Raw genomic sequence first — 21,954 nt, 5'->3', positions numbered from 1 at the left:
GGTGGGCAGCTCTATGTCCTCTAACGTGTCCAGTATGTCTTGGCTCCTATCCTCCCCTGCGTCCTCATATAAGTGTCTGTAAAACTTGACTCTTATACAGCCAGGTCCGCAATCTGCCCGGCTTATCGCCCCCTGCGTGTAGCCTTGCCGTGTATTTCTTGTAATTTAGTCTACATAGCCTATCCCAGAGTCCACTGCAGGTTAACTGTAGGTCTTTTATCTTATCGCTATTCTTCCGGGCGGTATCCTCATGTTGCGTGAGGCCTTCCAGCTCCCTTTCCGTTTCCTGAAGTTCCCTTTCAATGCCCCCCTGGAGCCCTTTAGATTTCGAAATGGCTACTCCACGCACCACCACCTTGAACGCCTCCCATACTGTTCCAACCGCGCGCACACTGCCCATGTTTATATCAAAATATTCCTCGATGGCTTCCCTCAAATCCTCCCGGAACCCCTCATCTTGTAATGCCTCAGTCCTAAGTCTCCATGTCGGGATCCGCGCTCTGGGGGGTTGGTGTCGCCACTCTACCACCAACGGCGAGTGGTCAGATAGTACCCGGGCCTTGTATTCTGCTCCCACCATTTCTCCCGCTATCTCAGCCGCTACGAACACATAATCTAGCCTTGTGTGCAGGTCATGTGGTGCTGCATAGTGCGAGTATTGCCGATCCATTGGATGTAACCTTCTCCACACGTCTTCTAGGCCTAGATCTTTTAACAATGTCCCCAGTGCTTTGGCTGCCGGCGCCGGCTTCCCCGCTTTGTTGACTGACCTATCCATTTTGGGATTCAGGGTGCAATTAAAGTCCCCTCCCCACACCACCGCACCCCCAACCAGGGGGCTAATTTTGCTGTAAAGGGATCTAAAATAAGCCGCTGTATCATGGTTGGGGGCGTACAGATTTATGATATGCACTTCCCTGTTCTCCAGGAGTCCTGTCACCGCCACCATTCTGCCCTCTGGGTCTACCGTTGAGCTAAGCACCTGGAGTGGCACGTGCGGCGCCACCCAAGTGATAACCCCTCTAGCGTACGCAGAATACGTAGCCCCCACAAAATGTCCCCTCCATTTTCGCCTGACAACCTCCAACTTCTCCCTTGTGAGATGAGTCTCCTGCAGCAGGGCCACATCAATGTGCATCCTTTTTAGATACAGCATCACTTTATTATGTTTCAGATAGCTATTAAGGCCCCGTACATTCCAGGTCACAATTCTGAGGTTACCCGATGCCATCTACTCGGTTTGTTCCCAACCCACCTCTCCCTTCAATACTTCCCTTGATGGTTTGTTTTCCGGCTCTCCCCCTTCCCCCCCTCAACAGTTTCCCCCCTCCCTGTTCCCCAACTCCCATCCACTGCACACAACCCAGCCCCTCCCCCCACCCTGCCCTACCCCAACAAATGCCCAGCTCTATCCCTGGATCTCAGGCCCACCCGCGTCTGGTCCTGTCCCGTCGCCGAGGACTAGGACCCCGCGGGGCGTCACCGATCTAACAGTGACCTAACTAAATATATTACTATTGGGTACAAGGGATGCCTCCCAGGAGCTCCCAGTCGTCTATTTTAGGATTGGTGCATCCAGCGGGTCCAGCCAGTTGATACTACAACACACTCCCCACAAGCTTAATACAACTCTATAATCAAGTCCCAATGTCTTGACAATGTCACCCCAGGTGCCACAGCCGTCCGCTACTTATCTCCTGCAGCTCCCATCTGGACATCCGGTTCCTGAGGTCGGCCCTGCATGTCCAGCCAGTCCATTGCCTCGGTCGGCGTCTCGAAAAAAAGGGACCTGTTCTTATAAAACACTTTCAACTTGGCTGGGTAGAGCAAAATGTAGCGATGGCCTGCGTCCTTCAGCCTCCTTTTCACCGATCCGAAGTTCATCCTACTACGCTGTACAAGCAGCGTATAGTCCGGGTAGGCCGTGATTTTTGCGGAACCCTTTTCAATCGTTCTTCCCCTCCGGAAAAATTTGAGGATCTTCTCCCGATCCCGATAGTTCAGGATCTTTGCGATCAGCGGCCGCGGGGGGGCTCCAGGGGGCGGCCTTCTTGTCAAGGCCCTGTGCGCCCTTTCAACCGCGAACCCCTGGGTCAGCACCCCGCCTGTTATCTCCTGTAATAGCATGGATTCCATGTATTCTGTGGGGTTTGATCCTTCCACACCTTCCGGCAGGCCCACTATACGGATGTTATTGCGTCTGGCGCACCCTTCTGCTTGCTCAGCTCTGTCCTCCAGATTGCCCACCCGTTGCACAAGGGCATGGAGCTGCTTTCCATGTGCGGCGCACGCCTCCGTGTTCGGGGCCATCTCCTTCTCCAAGGCCCCAGTGCGCTCCGCAATCGTTCGCACGTCCTGTCTCAGCAGGTTCACCTCCTCCTGGACCGCACCGATCTTGAGGTCCAGGCCCTCCTGCAGCTCTTTCATTGCCTGGCCCAGCTTAGTCTGCCAGGCCACCTTTAAGTCTGCGATCGCTGCCAGCACCTCCTGGATCGTGCCCGGTGTTTCCGCCGCTGCCGTGGGGGTCTCCTTGCTCTTGCCCCCCTCCGCTTCAGGGGGAGACCTGGCGTAGGTCTCCATCGTGGACTGTCGGATCCTGGGTCTAACCACTTTAGAGGACATCCTGCTATGTTAGCTGGGCGAGGGCCTGCCGTGCCTCCCTCCGAACAAAGGTCCGCGTGGTCACGGACCACTCTAAGCAGGCCAAGCATGTACTTGTTTGTACTTGTCTCGTCTCTAGTGCTCAAAGTGGGCCGTCTCCTCCCATGTGCTCGTACCCTCTTGGTGTCGTGGCCCTGTCTCTGTCGTGTTCCTTCCGTGGCCAGTGCTCGAATGCGCTCACCTATTCACCGCACTCCCTTTGTTCCCCCTCTTCTGCGATCACAAGGCCATCCGGCCCACGATGCCCAGGCCGCTCTAAGCACAGGGGATCAGCAATTATCTCGCATCGGCCTCAACCACTGGCCTGCGCCGGTGTTTCGTCTGACTCTATGGGATTTCTCCCATCTTCCCGTGTATAAAGAGTTGATCCGCTGCGCTGTGGAAAACTGCAGCCACCACGGCCCGCTCGTTCGCGTCGGCCCCATGATCCACCACCACCCAACTGGTGCGCTGCCACAATGAATCCTCCTGGGTTCCGCCGGCGTTGGATCCGATTACGCCGCGGGCCAAGCGTCGGTTACCAATGTGCTCGATGAGTCTCGGCAATGTACAGTCCGTAGGTTGTACCAGCTCCGGGTACGTGTGCCCACAGATGTGCGCCGCCTCAGTGAAGCAACAGCGCATTCCGGTCGAGTGCCGCGGTCTGCTTCTAATCGCTGGTCTTGGAGTTCGATGCAGGGGCTTTACAGGACTTACATCTCGTGACCCCTGTTGTCCTCTTTGTCTCTGCCACCATCTTGTTCCACTCGCCGATCCAGGGCCCGCGACCCGCAGACGAGTATAACTCAGTGTCCTCACCCTCCACTCGCATCAAAGTTTCAGCGAGTGTAGCCATCATCTTCACACGCATGGGCATTATTTTCCAGTGCCGGCCGGTTCCCGTGCACGCACTTCTCCTCCAGGATCATTGTAGGATCAGCAGAGCTCCACGAGAGCACGTCCCTTTACATGGCCGTCCAAGCCACGCCCCCCCTCCCTCACCTTTGATGCTTCTAAACTCATCTCCTCACTATTTTCTCCTGTCTCTTCTACTGCTCCTCTCCCACCTGTGCCCCCTAAAATCCATCTACCACTCCACCATCCGTACGCTATGTCTCCTCGACCTTCGAGACTCTATATCTACCTCACTCTCCCAACTCGGCTGGCTCACTTTCCTCTCACAACTGAAATTCCAATTCCTCTGCCTTGTCTACAAATCTCTCTATGACCTCGCCCTCCCCTATCTTTCCTCCTTCCTCTCATTCTACTCACCCTCCCGCTCTCTCCGCTCAGCCGAGCTATACCTTCTCACTGTACACCCTGCATCTTTGCCTCCTCATGCTTCCGCTTGTTAGGGAGAATTCTCATTTATGGCTAATTTCCCTCACCTAATGAGTCCCCCAGCAGCGTTGCTGGACTTCTGGAGTTTATTTTTTTCCACTTGGTAAGAGTGAGATCTTTTCCCCCACTCTTACCTGTGTTTTGCTATGTGTTTTCATCTATTTTTGTAAGTGTGGACTCTGAAGTACACCACTTCAGTAGCCCCTTCTTTGTGTGTGTCACACAGCACCTTCAGTGCCGGGCACAGGGTTGTCTTTGAGACTTCCCTCGACTCCATTTCTGAGGTGACTACTGTCCCCCAGAAAAGGGTAAAGTTACCATTAACTTTACTTAGTCAATCTACCACAGATCCAGTACACCCCATCTTCCATGGAGTACTGGAAAGGGTTAACTCGTATCCCTTTTTATCTGTACCTCCTAGAGCATTGTTTTGCTCTTTTAACATTTAGACTTGGCTGGTGGCAGTGGCATCTACCCTAACTTTTCTACTGCGATTATATTAGATAAACGTGGTACTGTTCTTGGCCATTATATTAGCCTCGAACATAAACCCGCTTGACCAAATCGTCTTTCTTTTGGCTCCGGTTGGGTTTATTCACCATTTCTTTTTGTTAAAGTCCTTCTTGTGTTTTACTTTGCACGGCAAACCAGGTTCGCCTTCTTTGTTCTCTGTCTTTTGGCGGGCTTCTGCTCAGAAGCTCTCCTCAAGTTGCCTGGATGTCTAGGTGGGCTGAATGTGAGTGAGGGGTGTAGTCACCCCCTGCACAGGGTATCCTAGGAAACCCAAGTCGCACTTTATCATGATTGGCCAGGGGAGTTGTCCGGGCTGGACAACCCCCCTGCTGGGTGACTGACAGCCAGGCTGCGTGAATGGGGGTTTTTCGCATGAAAGGCAGGTCTCTTGGGCTAGAAGTCAAAGAGTCGCCACTGGAACTACAAGGAACCGAAGAGATGCAGAGAGAATGACGGCTGTTGCAACTACCCCATCCCGGTGAAACCCTGCTGCAGTCCTGAGCTATCTGCCCTTCAACGACTCAGAGAAGATCCAGTCCGGAGTCTTCTTCCCTTGAGCTTGGTGGGGATAACCAGCTCATCTTCTTCAGCCAGAGGATCCTCTTCCGTGGTCGAAATCGCTGCACACTTCTGTAGTGGTCCGGATAGTCACCTGAAGAGCCTCTCCTGTTTTTAAGGAGCACACCTTTTATTCCGTGTCGCTGCTGCCGGCCTCATCTCTGTGTGGTGCAGACCCCCTTCAGACGTCCTTCCTTCTTGACAAAGCTCCAGGAATCGTGGGTCTGTGGGAAACCAACAGGAACAACTGCCAGGGCACCAGCTGCACCATTGGAGCAAGGTACTGTGTTCTCTTGAGGAAACTGGGTGAATCCCTTTCCTTCATTCTTCAAGGCTTGCCCTCGTCTTCCCTCCTTCTTATAATTTTTGCTTCCGAACATTGACAATATTGAAGTACTTTTGGCTGCGTTGAATCGTGAACTGTCTGACCATGTGATCTTCGGCAACTGGCCCCGGTGTCTTTCGACCCTGTCTCCGGCCCTTTGACTTTTGAACTCCTGTCTCTGAGTGTTTCTTGATTTTTTGCCCCGGTAGCATTTCATGTCACGGATACGCTTTTGTTTAGTAGACCGAACTGTCAAAAAGTGTCGCAATCGTGTTCACGGTAACGTGTTTTGTGCCTAACACCGGTTCATTCCAGCACAGGGTACTTACCTTGAGACTTACTGTACAAAGTGAATTGGTTAGTTGTAGTATCTTTAACATGTGGTTTTTATTGAAGTTTCATAGAAGTGTTGTGTTTATAACGAATGCTTTAAATGTACTTAGATTTTTCTACCTGAAACCTTGAGTCAGTGTTTGCTTGAGTCACAGTAATTATGGTCCCTTTGTGTAATCTCTGCTACTGCTCATATACTCTTGAGATAAGCCTGGCTGCTCTGCCACTGCTACCACTATGACATAGTAGTACAGGCTTGTACCAAAGGTAAAACTTGCATCACCACCTGTAGTCTTAATTGTGTGTAGTGGTGCCTAAGGGCACTGCACAGGATTCTGCCTAACACCGCTCCTTCCAACTCTTGGCCCCCCCCTCCACTGGAACTCCCTACCTCTCCCTATCCGCTCCTCACCCATCTACCCATCCTTTCGCTCCTCCCTGAAAGCCCCTCTTCTCCACTCTCCCCCCTAACTCTCCTTCCCTACCTCTTCCCCCAAAACCCCTCCCCCTTCCACCCGCTCCCTCCCTTTGCCCTTTTATTGGCCGCTTTAACCACCCGTGCGTGTCAAGACCATCCGGGAACACCCCCCCTTTTTTTGAGTAAATTGTTCTATGTACTGTACCACTGGCTTGTTTCAAGTGTGTAAATATGCTTCTTTCTTTTGTATTGTTGTTGTTGTTATACTGTAAAGCGCTTTTGTGTAAAGCACTATATAAACTCAATAAACATAAACATATTCAACCAATACACAGATTGTGTTGTTGTAGTTTCAAAATAATCAGAACGTATGCCTTCTAACTTATCACATATTACAAATAAAGCAATAGAATTCAGATCTATAGATTCAACTAGTAACACAAAACCCAAACAATTTAAAGCAAAGTGTAGTACACAAACCATGTAGACAAAGGACGAATCACAAAACCGACACACATCCCCATACACATACCCCCTCGACTAGACCAATACATATATATTCAATCTTTAAATTCTCTAATTTACACTCAACCATACATATCATTGAAGGGCCCCCATAATTCCAAATAGGTTTCTTCTAGATTCTGTCTTTAAACATATGTTTTTCAAAATTTTAAAGAGTTTGCATGTCTGGTAACCAGCCCTCTACAAGCGGCTTCTTTTTTGTTTTCCATACTCTCAGGATTTGTTTGGTTGCCACAAGAGCTGCCAATCCAGCATGATGACTCACATGTAATATCCCATCTACCCTTGGGTGACAGCAGAATCACTGCAGACGATGTTCGTGGGAGTGCAACACCCCGTTTGTATCTAGCCTATCAAGCACATCTTCCCAAAAGTCAACCACTCTAGTGCAATTCCACAGTATGTGCAGTAATGTGCCTCTCGCCCGTCAAGAGCCCCAACACAGATCTGCATCTATCATGCCCAACTCATTAATTCGTGCAGGAGTTCAATAATGGCGACCTAAGACCATTTGACAAGTACAACGTAAATTTAAATCCATCTTGGCTCTAACAGCCACCTTCCAGAGCCCTTCCTGCTCCTTCACTGATATATTCCAACCTATCTCACCACCTCAGGCTTGTAAAACAACGCATTCCTCCATTCCTCCTCTTGTGGTGCTTTTAAGTAGGATAGTCGATCATTTACTGACTTAAGAGAACTTTGTATAATTTCAATTTTTGATTGGCCAAAATTTGATTATTCTGTATGCAAAGCTCAAACAGTGATAGTTCATGTCTCATTGTATAAGCCACACTTTAAAGTTCTGCAAATGTTATATTTACAACATTCATTATGTTTGTAAATTTAAATATTCCTTACTCTTCCCGACTCTTCACTCCTTTCGACTGCTTGCTAGATGGGTTTTAAAGTGGCATTTTACCTTTTCAGCCTGCCACATGTATTGGTCAGCATTGTTGTTGCTGTTGGAAGCAGATTAAAAAAGAAATCTTGTTAGTAATGTAATGAATTTTGAAATTTGAAAGTGAATAAAACATTCTAAATTGCAAGTACCAAATACATTAATCCCACAGTGACAACATGGCATGAGGCAGTTTGTCAAAAAATAAACCAAATAACATTTTAAGGTAAAAGAAAATAACAATGTTGTTAATATGTCAGTCAATATTTTAACATAGATGCATTCATTGCTATTTATGTGATTTTTGCATTTTATATAAATGTATTTCCCAGTTTATGCTTTTATATATTCACATGGGAATTTCAAATGGTGTGTTGTGGAACACAACAAATCTCAGGAAGGTTCACATTTCATATTGTGCCACTCGTCCCAATTATCATATCATATCAATTAGCGTCAAGGGCACACTGGGCCAATGCTTAACATCTATGGTGAACCTTCTAAACAACTATTCGATGTTAAAGGGGAGGTTCACTCAGGAGTTCTTAGACCAATCGACAAGACATGCATTTTTGAGCATATATTGATCGATTACATTTTTTCTTTCATTGCATCGTGCCTTAGATTTCCAGATATTTACACATGTGAATCACATGTACCTGAACCCGCCATTTGTTATAATCTAATCGCCTAAGTTCAAATGCCCCGGTGGCAATAAATCACAACACTCCCATCTTGTAGACATCAGCATGTCAATCCGCTAAGCTCGGCCGTTTGTCACGACATCAGCGCATGACTTAGACAAAACCTCGTAAATCGCCTCTTCACTCAAATATCCAACAAACCCTTTTTCCTTGACATTTGAGTTTCTCCTTCCTGCGAGGAATCTAGTGAGATCAACACTTAAAACCCTGTATGGGCCTCCTCTCATGTGGCCAGGGAAGGCAACCGCTACCTGATGTTGACCCAAGGGGCGGTATTATGAGGGAGGATCACATGGGAGCAGACTCATATCCGGGCTAATTGGTGACCTCTTCAACTCATGATTCCACTATCCTCCTTAAATCATTGATGGCATATTGTAATGTAGAGAGAACGAATGTAAATGCTATGCACCTAACTTCTCCTAACTCTGATAACATCCAGTTCAACCATCAAATAGAAATGAATAGACATCAAAGACGCAACCCCATTATGGACTTCAAGATCCATAATGCCTGTGGTACTGGCAGGAGGAAGCAAGAACAAGAGTTAATGAGGATCAAAAGGTACCACTGAAGGAAATATGCAGCTAGTTGTTTTAAGGAAAAGCACCTGAACCGGACATTTAAACTTGAAAATGGACCACAGCTGTGGAGAAGGAAAGAAGCAGCAGAGTCAGAAGCAGCCAGGAAAGACACTGAAGCGGTTGAAGCAGAAGCAGGAGTGTGAACCAAGCAGAAACAAACATGGGAAGAGAAGACGTGTGGTTCTGCACAGTACACGCAGCAGGAAGCAGAGTCGTAAGAAGCAGGAACAGAAACCCAGCTGTGTGGGAGATGTGCTCCCGTCCCAATGCGAGTTCTCTGGAGCTGCTGGAGGATGATGAGACCCAGCAAGGCTGGCAGGGCTCAAGTGAGGAGCCGTCCAGGTGATGGCAGGTATGGAAGAGCTGTCATTCTGGTTTCCCAGCAACTGAGGGTCCGCTGCAATTGCAGGGAACCACACAGACACCAAACGAAGCTAGCGAGTTGGCCTGCAAGAGATGGGAATCCTGAGGTGCTTTGAGTGGAACGTTTGCCAAAATCAGACTATTTTAAATACCGAACAAATAGAATAAGAAGGGGGCAATTCTCCATTTATGAAATGTAAACCTGGGGAAACCTATAACCCACATTGCCAACAGCCAAAAGGCTATCCAGAACAAGAGGGAAAAGAGGGCACAATTCTCCATTTATGAAATGTAAACTTTTAGAAACCTGTAAACCACATTGTCAATCACACAGACTATGCGAGCAACTGTAGTAGTATGAGATTTTCTTCCAGACAGGAGAGTGAACCAGGAAAGGGACCACTTGTAGTTAGTCCTAGCAGGCGAGTAGACCAGGAAAAAAAACAGTTACTGTGAAGAAATGTGGTTGTAGTAAAAGGTGTGGTCAAAAGACATTGATAACTTTATCATTCTGACAAACTGTTGCATCACCAAAGGTAGTTGCTGTTGTGATATGCTAATATTTGCTTTACATCCTCAGAAAGACATTGTGTGAAGAAGAGACATTTGCCTTATTAGGAAGGATACTGTAGAAGAAAACAATTACTTTGGTTTTTGAACAAGTGCTTGTGAAAGAGACATTTACTTTGCCAAGTGGAAGGGTGCAGTAGATGGAAAAGATATTTTGTTTTTAATAAACAGAACTTTGTTGAATTAGAACTTTTTCAAGGCTATTCCTGAATTGATTCAGGGGAAGGGAGCCCAACTGTGGTCAGAAGGAGTACTTTATAAAGACTATAAGTTGGAACCTTTACACTGTTTTGTTGAACTGAAAATAGCCAAATATTCCTTGTACAATTTTGTTATATCTATTCGTGTGAGGGTCAAATGTTTTTGGCAATAGGTCAATAGGTCATCTTTCTTTAGTTTTAGTTTGCTAGATAAGGCTATTCTTGTTAGCATGGGGAAATATATGCATTTATCTCACCCTTTTTAAATGGCAAACATTGAGAAAACTACACCTTTGTGTCCGTCTTGCATTTCTGACCCCTCACATTCCTTTGTGTCCATCTATTTTATTTATGGCCTTCAAGACTTATTCTTTATGCTCAGTTATTCTACCAACTATGACGCATAAAACACAAAAAGGAACTTCCACTACATGCACTTCTCATTTCAATAATCAGATAATAGGCAAATGTGTTTGCTTTGTTAAGTACGTTGTTTCCTGTTCATCTTTGTGCCTAATGTCGTTGTGTTTGCACTATTATTTTTTATAAATTCAAACAAATGTACTTTCTTTTCTACATAATTGACTATGGACTTTTTCCCCTCAATTAAGCTGGTCATCCCCTCACTTTCATTCTAAATAACATTATATAAAGAAGCATCCATGTATAGATGCATTTAAAAATGTATATAATATTATAATATTTTCCTCCCCACAGTTATTGTTCATCAATTACAATCCTCAAACATTATGCAAGTATTCAGGGTACATGCATGGAGGAGGCAATGCTTCAGAGGAAAATACAGAAACAAATTGTTCAAACGACTAAAATCAGTGACGATTATTCACACGATCCCATTTCTTGTTGAATGGAAGACGTTTCCAGTTGGTGTACATGCGTCAAGATGTCAATTGGTACCAACGTCGTTTGAAAACACATGGTGCTGTGAAAACTCTGGATGCTTGGCCTACATATCCAAAGATGAACCTCTGCCATTATGCGTGACCCAGCATTGGTACTTCAGGGCAGCCTGCCTTAAACCTTCTTTGTTGAGAATGAGGAAGATGCTGCTGATGCAAACTTCGTGGAACCATTCACACAAACCTCCAACAAATGTGCATATCATAATTTCTAAATATTTGATTTTGAACTTCTCATAATATATGTTTTGGCTTTCCTATGTATGCCAACTTTTTTCAAAGTAAGGTGAAAAAAGTTTTTAAAAAAAATGTTTGATTAGTTCAATAAAACTCTTTCTCAATTCTAGTACTGGTTTGTGTCCTATGGATTTACACATGGTGAATTCACGGAAGAATGTGATTCAGAGTTTGTCCTGTCATAGCCAGTAAGATTGTTCAGCAGGTTGAGCGCTCGCTGCTGCAATCTGCGTCTGATCTGCTGGTTGCAGGATCTAATCCCGGCAAGGCCAGCGCAGCCTTTCATCCTTCCAAGGTCGATAAATGAGTACCAATTCCAGTTATGTGATATTGTATGTATGTATGTTCTATGTAAAGCGCTTAGGTGCAAACAGTGCTCCAGATAAGATTTTGAAGAGGGATTATGCTACTTCTTATTTTTTTAAAGTTGGGAGTAAAATGATTTTTTGGGGTAAAGTAAAAAAGTAAGTTGCATTCCCAATCTGAGTATTTTATAAGCAAGGTCCATACAGATCCATGGAGTTGTGTGGGTGAAAGCAAGAGCACAAGCCCCTATGTGTCTGTTTCCTATTTTTTATGGGAGCATTTTTACTCCCCATTTTTATTTTTTGTGTGCATTTCCCTATTGTTAGGGAGTAGTCAAGGTGGCTGGTGCAACCCTTATCTGTAGGGCAGGGTGTAAGCACAATATTAATACACATCATTATCATTATACCTGCCTGTGTCATTGGAATCGTCTGGGAGAAATTTCCTAGTGCTTCTGGGTAATATAGTGGATTGGCCCAGACATTCCAAAATCCCGAATAATATAACCTGTAGTTTTTCTCATCATTCTATTATTCCTTTAAACAATGTGTTTGACAAAGTTTGACATTTTAATAAAATTTTTATGCTTATAATAACTTTCAACTATTTACTTTCACAATATTTGATATGGTTATTTATATTTTCCAATTATTGTTTTGATAAGGAGCCGCAAACAACTTGAAGGTATTTTGATACGCTTTACGTCATACAACACAGCATGCATAAAACCCACTTGTGGCAATACAAACAATAACTTCATGCACTCTAAATGAGGATAAATTGCTTATTCTTGCCTTTGCTCATCAAGTTTTTACTGTTCTTCACATACTAAACATTTGAGGAGGTTACATTTATGAATACACAGGTTTGCTAGAATACGTAAATGTGAACAATCCTGAGACTTTGTATGGTGCTTCAAATAATAATTAGATGAATAGTGAAAAAAAGGTTATTTTCAGAGTCAAAACACCATAGCCCATCAATACATAAGGGTGTAGAAATACATTTATTAGTACTGCTTGCACTGCATTGCAATCTTATGCTGACTTTATCATAATCTACCCGAGCACCACTCCCTTATCAAAGACATTTTTCACTTTGTACATGCGCTCTCAATGGAGGGTGGGCTTTTCTGCTGCACATCCCTGTAGCAGAACTGGATCTACATCTCAAAGGGGTCCTTCATCTGGTGACGCTTGCATACATGGCCTCCTGAGACCCTGTGTCTCCATACTCCCCTTTGAAGGCCCTGCCCCTGCAACCAAGATATGTATGTCACCATTAATGAGGGCCTGGATTTATTCCACTCAGTTCCTCCTGCCCTCCTCCCCTCCCACTCTTTTATCAAAGGCAGTTCTCACATTGTCCATGTGCTCACAATGGGGTTTTTGGCTGTGCCCACTATCCTGCACGTCCCAGGTGCCGTAGAAAATGTACACCTCAAAGGGGTCAGGTGTCCAGTGAACCTTGGCCAGATGGCCACCCAGTTCTGGTGTCACCATACTGCCCTTTGAAGACCTTGTCCCCCTCTTGAATAGCATGTTGTTTGAATCAACATATGTATGTTAACATTCAGCACGCGGGCCTGGAACTTTTCTGCCAACTTCATCCTCATCTACTACCATCCCTTATCAAATGCAGTTCTCACTTTGACCATGCACTTACAATGTGGTTAGGTAGAAAGACCCACTGACTTGGACGTCCCAGGAGCCAAACTCAATTTACAACAAAATGGGGTGTTCAGTCTAGCAACCCTTGCCCACATGGCCACCCCAGATCCGGTGTCTCCATAATAACCTTTGAAGACACTGTAACCGCAACAAAGATATGCATGTCACAGTAGACAAGGGCCTGGACCTATTCTGCTTGCTTTATCCTGAGTCACCCTCACCACTCCCTTATCAAAAGGTAGTTGCCACCTTGTCCCTGCACTCACAATGGTCGTGGGTGGGCCTGTGCTCTTCCGAAATTTACGGCATCAATCCTGCACCTACCTCAAAGTTTACACATAAGCATATTAAAGTATGCTTGGATTGTACATCATGCCCTGAAAAGAAATCAACCAATACAATTTAAGGGCAGTCCTTCCACATGACTACTTCAGATACACAAGGTGCTTCAAATCCTTAGCAAGAAAACATTTCTGCATTCTACACGGCTATTTGTCTTCATTGCAACTCAGATTGTTTAAACCACAGAAAATGTAACTATTGTTTATTATAGTTTACTTATTATGATCAACAAAGTGTGTTTACAGTGCATTTTATCCCATTTTCCCTCCATATTTTCTTTTCATCTAACTCCATAAATTTTTTTAAACAAAATAATGTCTTTTTATATATTTAAAGATATTACATTTGGGGGCGTGGGCTGGATCGCCAGCGATGTGGCAGCTCCACTGATGGCCTCCGCACAAAGCCCGCAGCCTGCACTAATTTAACAAAGTTCCTACCGCCCGAGCGACAGAGGGTGACTCTTGAAAGCGGAAAACTGAGGCTGCTCGGGTGGTGAAATGAGCCCCTAAGTCCCGAGGGGAGTCTGGTGTCCGCCACCGAAGCTCTCAAAATGTCAGGCAGAATGGAGGAGCTCCTCCGGGGCGCCTCATCGGCCCTTTACATCAGTGGCCTGCTACAGTTACCTGCAGCTTGCGGACGGCTACCTGCTGGCCACCTCAGGCCCCACCTCGGAATTACCTGCATCAGTAGTTGAGACAGAGGGGAGACCTCCTGCGCTGTTCCGGGGCTCCCGTTCACTAAGGGGAGACAGGACCAGCCTTGCAGACGGCCCCGTGGTGGGACCCAGCGCAACTCAGCACAACTCACAGCTGGGTGCTGGCGGAGGGGGTCGCAGGTCTTGCCGGCTCCCCTGGTGGACTGTGGCGGAGCTCAGCACCCTCACACCCATCACTCTCTGAACCCCCGCCACGGTGCCCACAGGCGGGGCGGGAAACGCAGCCCCCTGAGCGGCTCGGCACCCAAACACGGAAAGCAGCGATACACGCCACTCAACCCGGAAAGCCTTGCAACGCAGATGGCCGCCATACGCGGCTGGTACTACGCCCTGTCAAGAGAGACCGGCATTGGCATGCAACCCCCGCATGAGCCAGGCCCCTGCCCTCATAACCTGGTGCAGTACCTCAAGATTACCCGGACTCCACGAGGAAGCTTGGTCGTCGTGGTGACCCCACACGGCCTCATTCCAGATCGCCCGGACCCCGCAGCACAACTGCTCCCAACAGAGAGTCCTGTGGCAACGGAGGGGGAGTACATCAAAAGTTTGGCCATTCCCTGGCCCCAACTGCCCCCCCGCGAGGCATCACCCTTGATCTGGCATCTCCTGGGGCCCAACGTGCCCAAGGCACTCTCCGCTCCCCTAGTGGGCCTCCCCCTCCGTTGGATCCGGAAAGAAGACACAGACCTCTTTTTGCGCCCAGTGCCGGCCCCCAAACCCTGGAGGTGGGGGCCTGCGGAGCCAGCGCTGAGACTCCTTCGTGGCATTGCCCACCTCTGGACCTACCCCTCTGACAGCCCAGGATTTCTTGGACTCCCCCCACCCCATCATCTGAGAGCCCTGGCCCCCCCATAATTAGGGGGATACCCAGCAATCAAAACTGCGGCCTTTATGGGGTTCTCCCCCCTCCCTAACCAGACGGCCGGTCTCCACCTGGAGCTACTTCCCTCAGCCGGCCCTTGGCTGCACCCGCTTATCCGCTGCTTCCTGGGGCCCCCTGACCCACTCCCCTGTTTTCTGCTTGAAGCCTGCTGTTGCCCGCTGGGGGAGGCTTAGACTCCCTCGTCCCGCACCATTTCTGCCTTACCCCACGTGGGCCTGCCCAGGGGCTTTACTAACCACTCCAGCCTTTGCTTCACCTTTGGGCCAGCCCCCCCAGGTCAGATCCCTCACGTCTGGGGGTCCCCCCCCTTGCATAGTACTGGACGGAACCTACAGATCTTACCCTCCGTCAGTGGACCCCCTTGGTTACCCCTCATCTCCATGCTTTGAGCCTGGATCCACTTGCTGTGCTCGCGGAAACAAGACCTGATACCATGGCCAAACACCTTAAGCCTCCCAAGACAACAGACATTTCCACCATGCTCCTCTCCGAAGACAGAGGCAAGAAGTCGGACCCCCCAAAACTTACACCTCAAAAAATGCCAGAAGACAGAGGGACCCTCGCAACTAAAGAAGATCTTCAAGCCTTGCAGGTTTGTGCATGTCGGAGCTCACTGCGAAACCAGAGAAGACGGATCAGAGGGTCTCAGACCTCGAGCAAAGGTTGGGGGAGGGCGAGGACCTAGCCCAGGAACACACTACTACCCTTGTGGAGGTGCAGCGCACAATTCAGACATTGATGGACAAAACCGAGATCCTCAAATTCAAACAAGAGGACCTTGAAAACAGAGCTTGCCGTAATAATATGCGGATTTGAGCAGTCCCCTCCTCAGTTCCTGAGAAGGACCTAGCTGAGTACGTAGGCGATTTCTTTCAGTCGCTGTTGCTGCACTTTGACAATTCTCAGCTCCCATTAGATCGCACCCACAGACTGTGCCCACGACTTGGAGTGGACCCAGACTCCCCTCCAGATGTGATCACAAGAGTCCATTTCTATACTACCAAGGAGGCCATCGCTGCAATAGGCCGCTCGCGCGGCAAACTAACGTTCCAAGGCTCCCCGCTGCAAATCTTCCAGGACCTCTCTCTCCTGACACTGCAGAAGCGTAGGGCCTTCAACCGCTGACGCTTTTTCTCAGAGATCATCAGATTCGCTACTGGTGGCTATTTCCAACAGCCCTCCAGTTTTCCCACTACAGGACCTCCGGAACAATTAGCCACCTCCACGATGCTACAGCAATCCTTCGCCCCGGCTCTCCTGGAGGTGCAAAGCCACCCTCCGTCAAGCTTGCAGAATCCGAGGCGGGCATCCTGGTTCAGAGGGCAAAGAAATCGTAAAGTTAAGTAAGGTCTGGGAGTGCCCCTGAGGAACACACAGCACTGGAACACGAATGATCAAACGCTGCTGCAGGCCCCGTGCGGCCCATGCCCCACTCCAGGGTGCATGTCACCATATTTCCCTTGGAGTGAATTCTAACCCGTCTGGTTGGCAATAGCCCTGTTGGCTAGGGGGATTTCCAATGAGATGACATCGGCCCCCCAGGTTCAGATCCTGACCCCCCCCCCGTTGGAGGTCAAAGTTGGAAGTTCTTGCCTTCCGTTGGAGGGAACTTAAAAAACCGCAGAATGATCCGGTTAGGAATGAACCTCGCAACAATGGCTGACTTTGGCTCTCCCCAACCCACACCCTTGGGACCTGCATCGACTCCAGAGGCCCTGCCCTGCATCAAATACTAAAATGTGTCACCTTAAACGTCAGAGGCTTAAACTCCCCCCCCCCGAAGAGGAAATCCATCCTTCAACGGCTACAGGATGGGGGAGGCTTCAATGACCTTCTAGCAAAAGACTCACTTGATCCCGGCGGACGTCTCCTGCCTTCGTAGTAGACTCTTTCCCGTGCAACTCCTGGCCTCTAACGACACTAAGAAGGAGGGCACGGCAATCCTCTTTGCGAAAGAACTCAGACCGCAAATCCTGGACTCACTACGTTGCCCGGAGGGCCGCTTCATCGCAGTCAAGTGCCTAATCTTTGACCAACTCTACTCCATCATTTCAGCTTACGCTCCCAATGCCAACCAGGAGGGGTTCTACCGAGACTTAGAAGATAGAAGAGGCTCTCCTTCCATTAATAGAGGGGCAAGTTGTCATTGGAGGGGACTTCAATGGAGCCCCTGACCCGCTTATGGACAGATCACATCACCCATCCTCTAGAGACTTAAAGCTGGCAAAGAGCCTGCTTCACCTCTTTCAGACCCTGGAGGTCGTGGATACTTGGAGGATAATCCACCCCGATGAGAGAGACTTTACATTTTACTCATATGTGCACCGAACCTTCTCCCGCATTGACTTGCTGCTGGCTTCCCCCAAAGTCCTGGCCTTTACAGACGACATCACCATTGGCCCCAGGGTTCCCTCTGATCATGCCCCAGTCTCGCTGACCCTGCAAGCACATGTTCCCGATCCTCCTCCCCACCACCAATGGAACTTGTAGGACCCTATTTTAAACGACATGGCGGTAGGGGACTCCATTGCTAGAGCGATAAAAACTTTCTTCGCAGAAAACCAGAATGAGGACACATCCCCAGCCAACACTTGGGACGCTATGAAGGCGGTGCTGAGAGGGGAACTGATTGCTCAAGACGCAGCTTTTCACAAATGCAGACGCGCAGCCCGCATGGCCCCGGAGAATGAGATCCTTGAAGCGGAGGCCACCCATAAGCGGAAGGGTTGGTCCCCGAAATCCTATCGGGCTCTGCAGGCGGCATGGAAGAGACTGGAGGCGCATTATGCCGAGGCCACGGCGCACTTGCTAACCAAAACCAAACAGTGGTATTACGCCAAAAGCAATAAAGCAAATAAACTGCTGGTGGACAAGTACGCCAAGGCCAAAAAAAGAAACACCATCTTGGGCCTCCACGACCCCCATTGCACGGTCCACTTTGCGGAACTAGATAAGTTACGGTTGGCAGTGGCCCACCTTTCAGAGACAATGACAGCATCTCCAAGAGATCAAACTGAACAACAGGACTACCTGCTGGGAGCTGCCCTTCCATAACTCAAGGCTGCGGCAAGGGAAAATCTCGAGGCCCCCATTACAGGTGAGGAAGTCGATGCAGTCATTAGGGGCCTTAAGCCTAGAGCCCCGGGCTCAGATGGATACTCCAGCTGATTTTACAAAATCTTCCACCCCCAGTTGGTGGCTCCCTTGACACTTCTCTTTAACTCCTTTGCCACCACGGGATGCACTATCCCCTCCATGCAGGAGTCAATCACGGTCCTCATTCTCAAACCCAGAAAAGACCCCAGGGACAATAGCTCATATAAGCCCATCTCCTTGCTAAACCTTGATTCCAATATTTACTCTAAGATCCTAGCTAATCGCTTGGCACTTGTCCTCCCTGACATTATAGACCCGGACCAGACAGATTTCATAGCTCATAGGTCAACGAGAGACAATATCCGCAGAGCACTGAACTTATTAGATGTCGCTAACCAAGAATCTCGGCAACTTGCCCTGCTGGCCCTGGACGCAATCAAAGCCTTTGATAGAGTGGACTGGACTTTCCTGCGCCTTTCCCTTGAAGCTTTTCATTTTGGCCCAACATTCCAAAAGCTGGTCCTAGCTCATTACCAGTCCACTAACACTCTCCTGAGAGTCAATGGCCATCTATCTGATCCGATCCCTCTCACGTGTGGAACGCGACAAGGGTGCCCCCTATCACCCCTGCCGTTTGCCATGGCTATGTAGCCCTTGGCCCAACGCATCTGCCTGAACCCCCTGATAAGGTCCACAAGTAGGCCCCTTTCAACACAAGATTGCCCTCTAGGCCGACGATGTGCTGTTGACCATTAATGACATCGCGGCTTCCATGAAGCTGGCCTTAGCCGAAATTCAGAGGTTCGGGAGGGTGGTGGGTTTTGACATCAACCTTGGGAAGTCAGTGGCCTTGGCGGTGGGGCTAGGCCCAGGGGAAAGAGAAGCCCTTGAGAATCAATGCCCAATACAATGGAGTGTCAAATCGTTACCTTACCTGGGGGTCCAGATTCCGGGCCGAACCGGCAGACGTCTATAAGGCAACCTTTGCCCCCCTCTTCGATGAGCTGGAAAAAGACCTTAATCGCTGGCTCTCGCAAGAGATTTTGCTGCTAGGCCACATTACAGCGTGCAAGATGAATCTACTCTGGCAGTTCCTCTATGCTTGCTCCTCTTTGCCCATCTCGATCCCACTACCCCCTGCGGCGTCTGCACAAAGAAAGATGGTTAGCTTTATCTTGAGAGGCAGAAAGCCACGAATTCCCCAGAGGACGATGATGGGTAGTTCCAAATTGGGTGGACTGGGGGTCCCTGCCCTCCACAGATATCAGATAGCAGCACAACTAGCCCACTTTCAGGCATGGGGGATGACCTTGGGGCGTCCGAAGTGGGTGGGGATTGATCCCTCTCCCACTTCGCTATCTCCCATACGTCACTCCCTTTACTGGGCCAGACATGGCCGACCATTTTGGCCTCTACTAAACACCTGGTGAAAGCCTGGGACTGGGCCCGGAAACATAAAGGATCCCAGGGGGTCTGGGTCCATCCTCTCCAATCTTTCACAACCCGGCCTTTTCGCAGGGCGCCTGCCCCTCAAACTTTTGGAATTGGGTGATGGGAGACCTTGAATCTCTAGGGCAACTCTATGAGGAGGGCAGCACACTCTCCTTTGAGCAAAGCAAGGAGGTGTTCCGGTTAGCGGAAACGGACAGGTTCACCTATTCTCAACTGCGGCATTGGTGCTCCCATCCCCTGACTCGAATGGCGGCAACGCAAGCTCCCACTCCACTAGAACTCACTGCAAATGACCTGTCAGCCCAGGGGAAGATCTCTGCCCTCTATAAATTACTGCAAGATGACCCCTTCGTCGCCAAGCCCTCTTACATGCCTCAATGGGAGGCAGACCTGGGACACAACATAGAGGATCAGACTTGGGCAGACACTTGGTCGAGAAACCGGACTTCCTCCCTCTGTATCACCAACCGGGAGTGTGCACATAAACTGCTTCTACGATGGTACTACCTCCTCCACTCCGCCTGCACCATTTTCATCAGGCTCTAGATCCCCAATGTTGGGGTCTCTGCGGATCTCCAGGGTCCTATTTCCATATGTGGTGGTCCTGCCCTAAGGTTAGAGAATTTTGGTCCCAATGCCTTGCCACGATAAAAGACATCACCTAAGTGGTCACCCCTTTAGCTCCCGAAAACATCCTTCTTGGGGTCCCGGTCCCGGGCTCCTACCCGAGAACGGGCAGAAAGGCAGAAAGGCTGCCTTCATAACCCAACTCTTGCTGGCAGCAAAAATCACTGTAGCCCGTACTTGGAAGTCGGCCAAAGACCCCCTAATGACGCTCAGTGGATTAAGCTGTAGGATATTCTGATAGCCGAGAAGGTGACTGCAGCCAGGGCGGGCAACCTCCACCGCTTTGCGAACATTTGGGCACCACTGTTGATGACCGGAACTATCCGGCGCGGACGTACAAACCACGCCTAATTGCGTGGGCCCTGCACTCGGACAACGAACAATTGGCGCACAGTCCGGCCCAGACGGACTGAGAGTTAAGCTAACAGATGGGGTAACCGGGTAGGGATGGGGGTAATGTTTCATTATACCGAGGTGTGGTGCTGCAGCTAACTGTTAACTTATGTGATCACCTGTGTGCTGTTTTATAAATAAACAAATTAAAAAAAAGATATTACATTTAATGTTCTTTTGTGACTAATTTATTGTCATTGTGATCAACTTTTTTTGGACAAGGGAGGTTCAAAACACCAGGTTTTTATTTTTTCGGATTAAAGAAAAATTATTTATATGGGTGGGTATGGAGCTTGGTGGGTCAGAGTTGCTTATGTTGGCCATGTTACACTCATGTTTGATTGACGGTAGTCTATGAGGCATGCATCGATATCAATAATATCTTTGCGAAAGCCTTAGCTTTGAGAATGGAGGCCTCTCTATCGGATATAATTGATCAGAGTCAGACAGGCTTTGTAAAAGGGAGGCATGCCTCGGATAATATGAGAAGACTTTTGTTGACTTTGTTCGAAAGCAAGGAACATACGGAAGATAAGATGTGGTGGTGTTGTCGATGGATGCAGAAAAGGCTTTCGACCGGATAGAGTGGAAATATCTCCTGGTAGCCTTGAAAGTTTTCAGTTTTGGGAAAAATATGATCGATTGGATAAGGCTATTATATTCATTACCTACAGCTAGTGTGAACACCAATGGCCTGGTCTCGGACAAATTTGAACTCGAAAGGGGGACAAGACAAGGCTGCCCACTGTCACCCTTTTTATTTGTCATCGCAATGGAACTCTTGGCTGTGAAGATAAGAGAAGACAGGGCAATTGAAGGTTTTCATTATGGAGAAGCCTGTCAAAATGTCTGGCTTTATGCCAATGATATGTAGCTGGTTATCCAAAATGTGGAGCCTTCCATCCCAGCGCTAATTTACCAAATTGACATTTTTCACAGGGTTTCGGGGTACAAGATCAACTGGTCGAAATCCGAAGCATTGCAGGCGTCAAAATCATGCTCGGTCTTGACAATGAAGAATTTTGCTTTCAATTGGTGTCCTGACAAGATGCGATATCTTGGGATTTGGTTGCCTAAAGATGTGTCTAAAATGATGGAGGTCAATCCATCACACGTGATCCAAAATTTAGAGTCAGACTTAAGAAGATGGAATGAGCTACGATTAAATCTATGTGGGAGAGTGCATGCAATTAAAATGGATGACAACACCATGCCTAACTATGTTCTAAGCATGATCCCCTTGCAGATTAAGAAGTGCTTTCTGAAGAAAATTGAGAACTTGATCCAGACCTTCCTATGGGAGGGTAAACAGCCACATCTAAAACTTTGGAAACT

At 48.2% G+C, this 21,954-nt stretch overlaps 1 protein-coding gene across 1 annotated transcript in view; it reads right to left on the bottom strand.

Moving 5' to 3' along the window:
• The window catches only part of IQCD (IQ motif containing D), a 486,987-nt gene that overhangs the window by 326,169 nt on the left and 138,864 nt on the right, over window positions 1–21,954 (bottom strand). The window contains exon 2 of the mRNA XM_069619238.1: window positions 7,515–7,615. The gene's annotated coding sequence lies outside the window, so the exon portion shown is untranslated. The remainder of the gene's footprint in view (window positions 1–7,514; window positions 7,616–21,954) is intronic.

The sequence above is a fragment of the Ambystoma mexicanum genome, chromosome 10 (assembly GCF_040938575.1).
Source record: "Ambystoma mexicanum isolate Mex_15411 chromosome 10, UKY_AmexF1_1, whole genome shotgun sequence".
Classification (NCBI taxonomy): domain Eukaryota; kingdom Metazoa; phylum Chordata; class Amphibia; order Caudata; family Ambystomatidae; genus Ambystoma; species Ambystoma mexicanum.
This window is presented reverse-complemented; position numbering and strand designations above follow the sequence as displayed.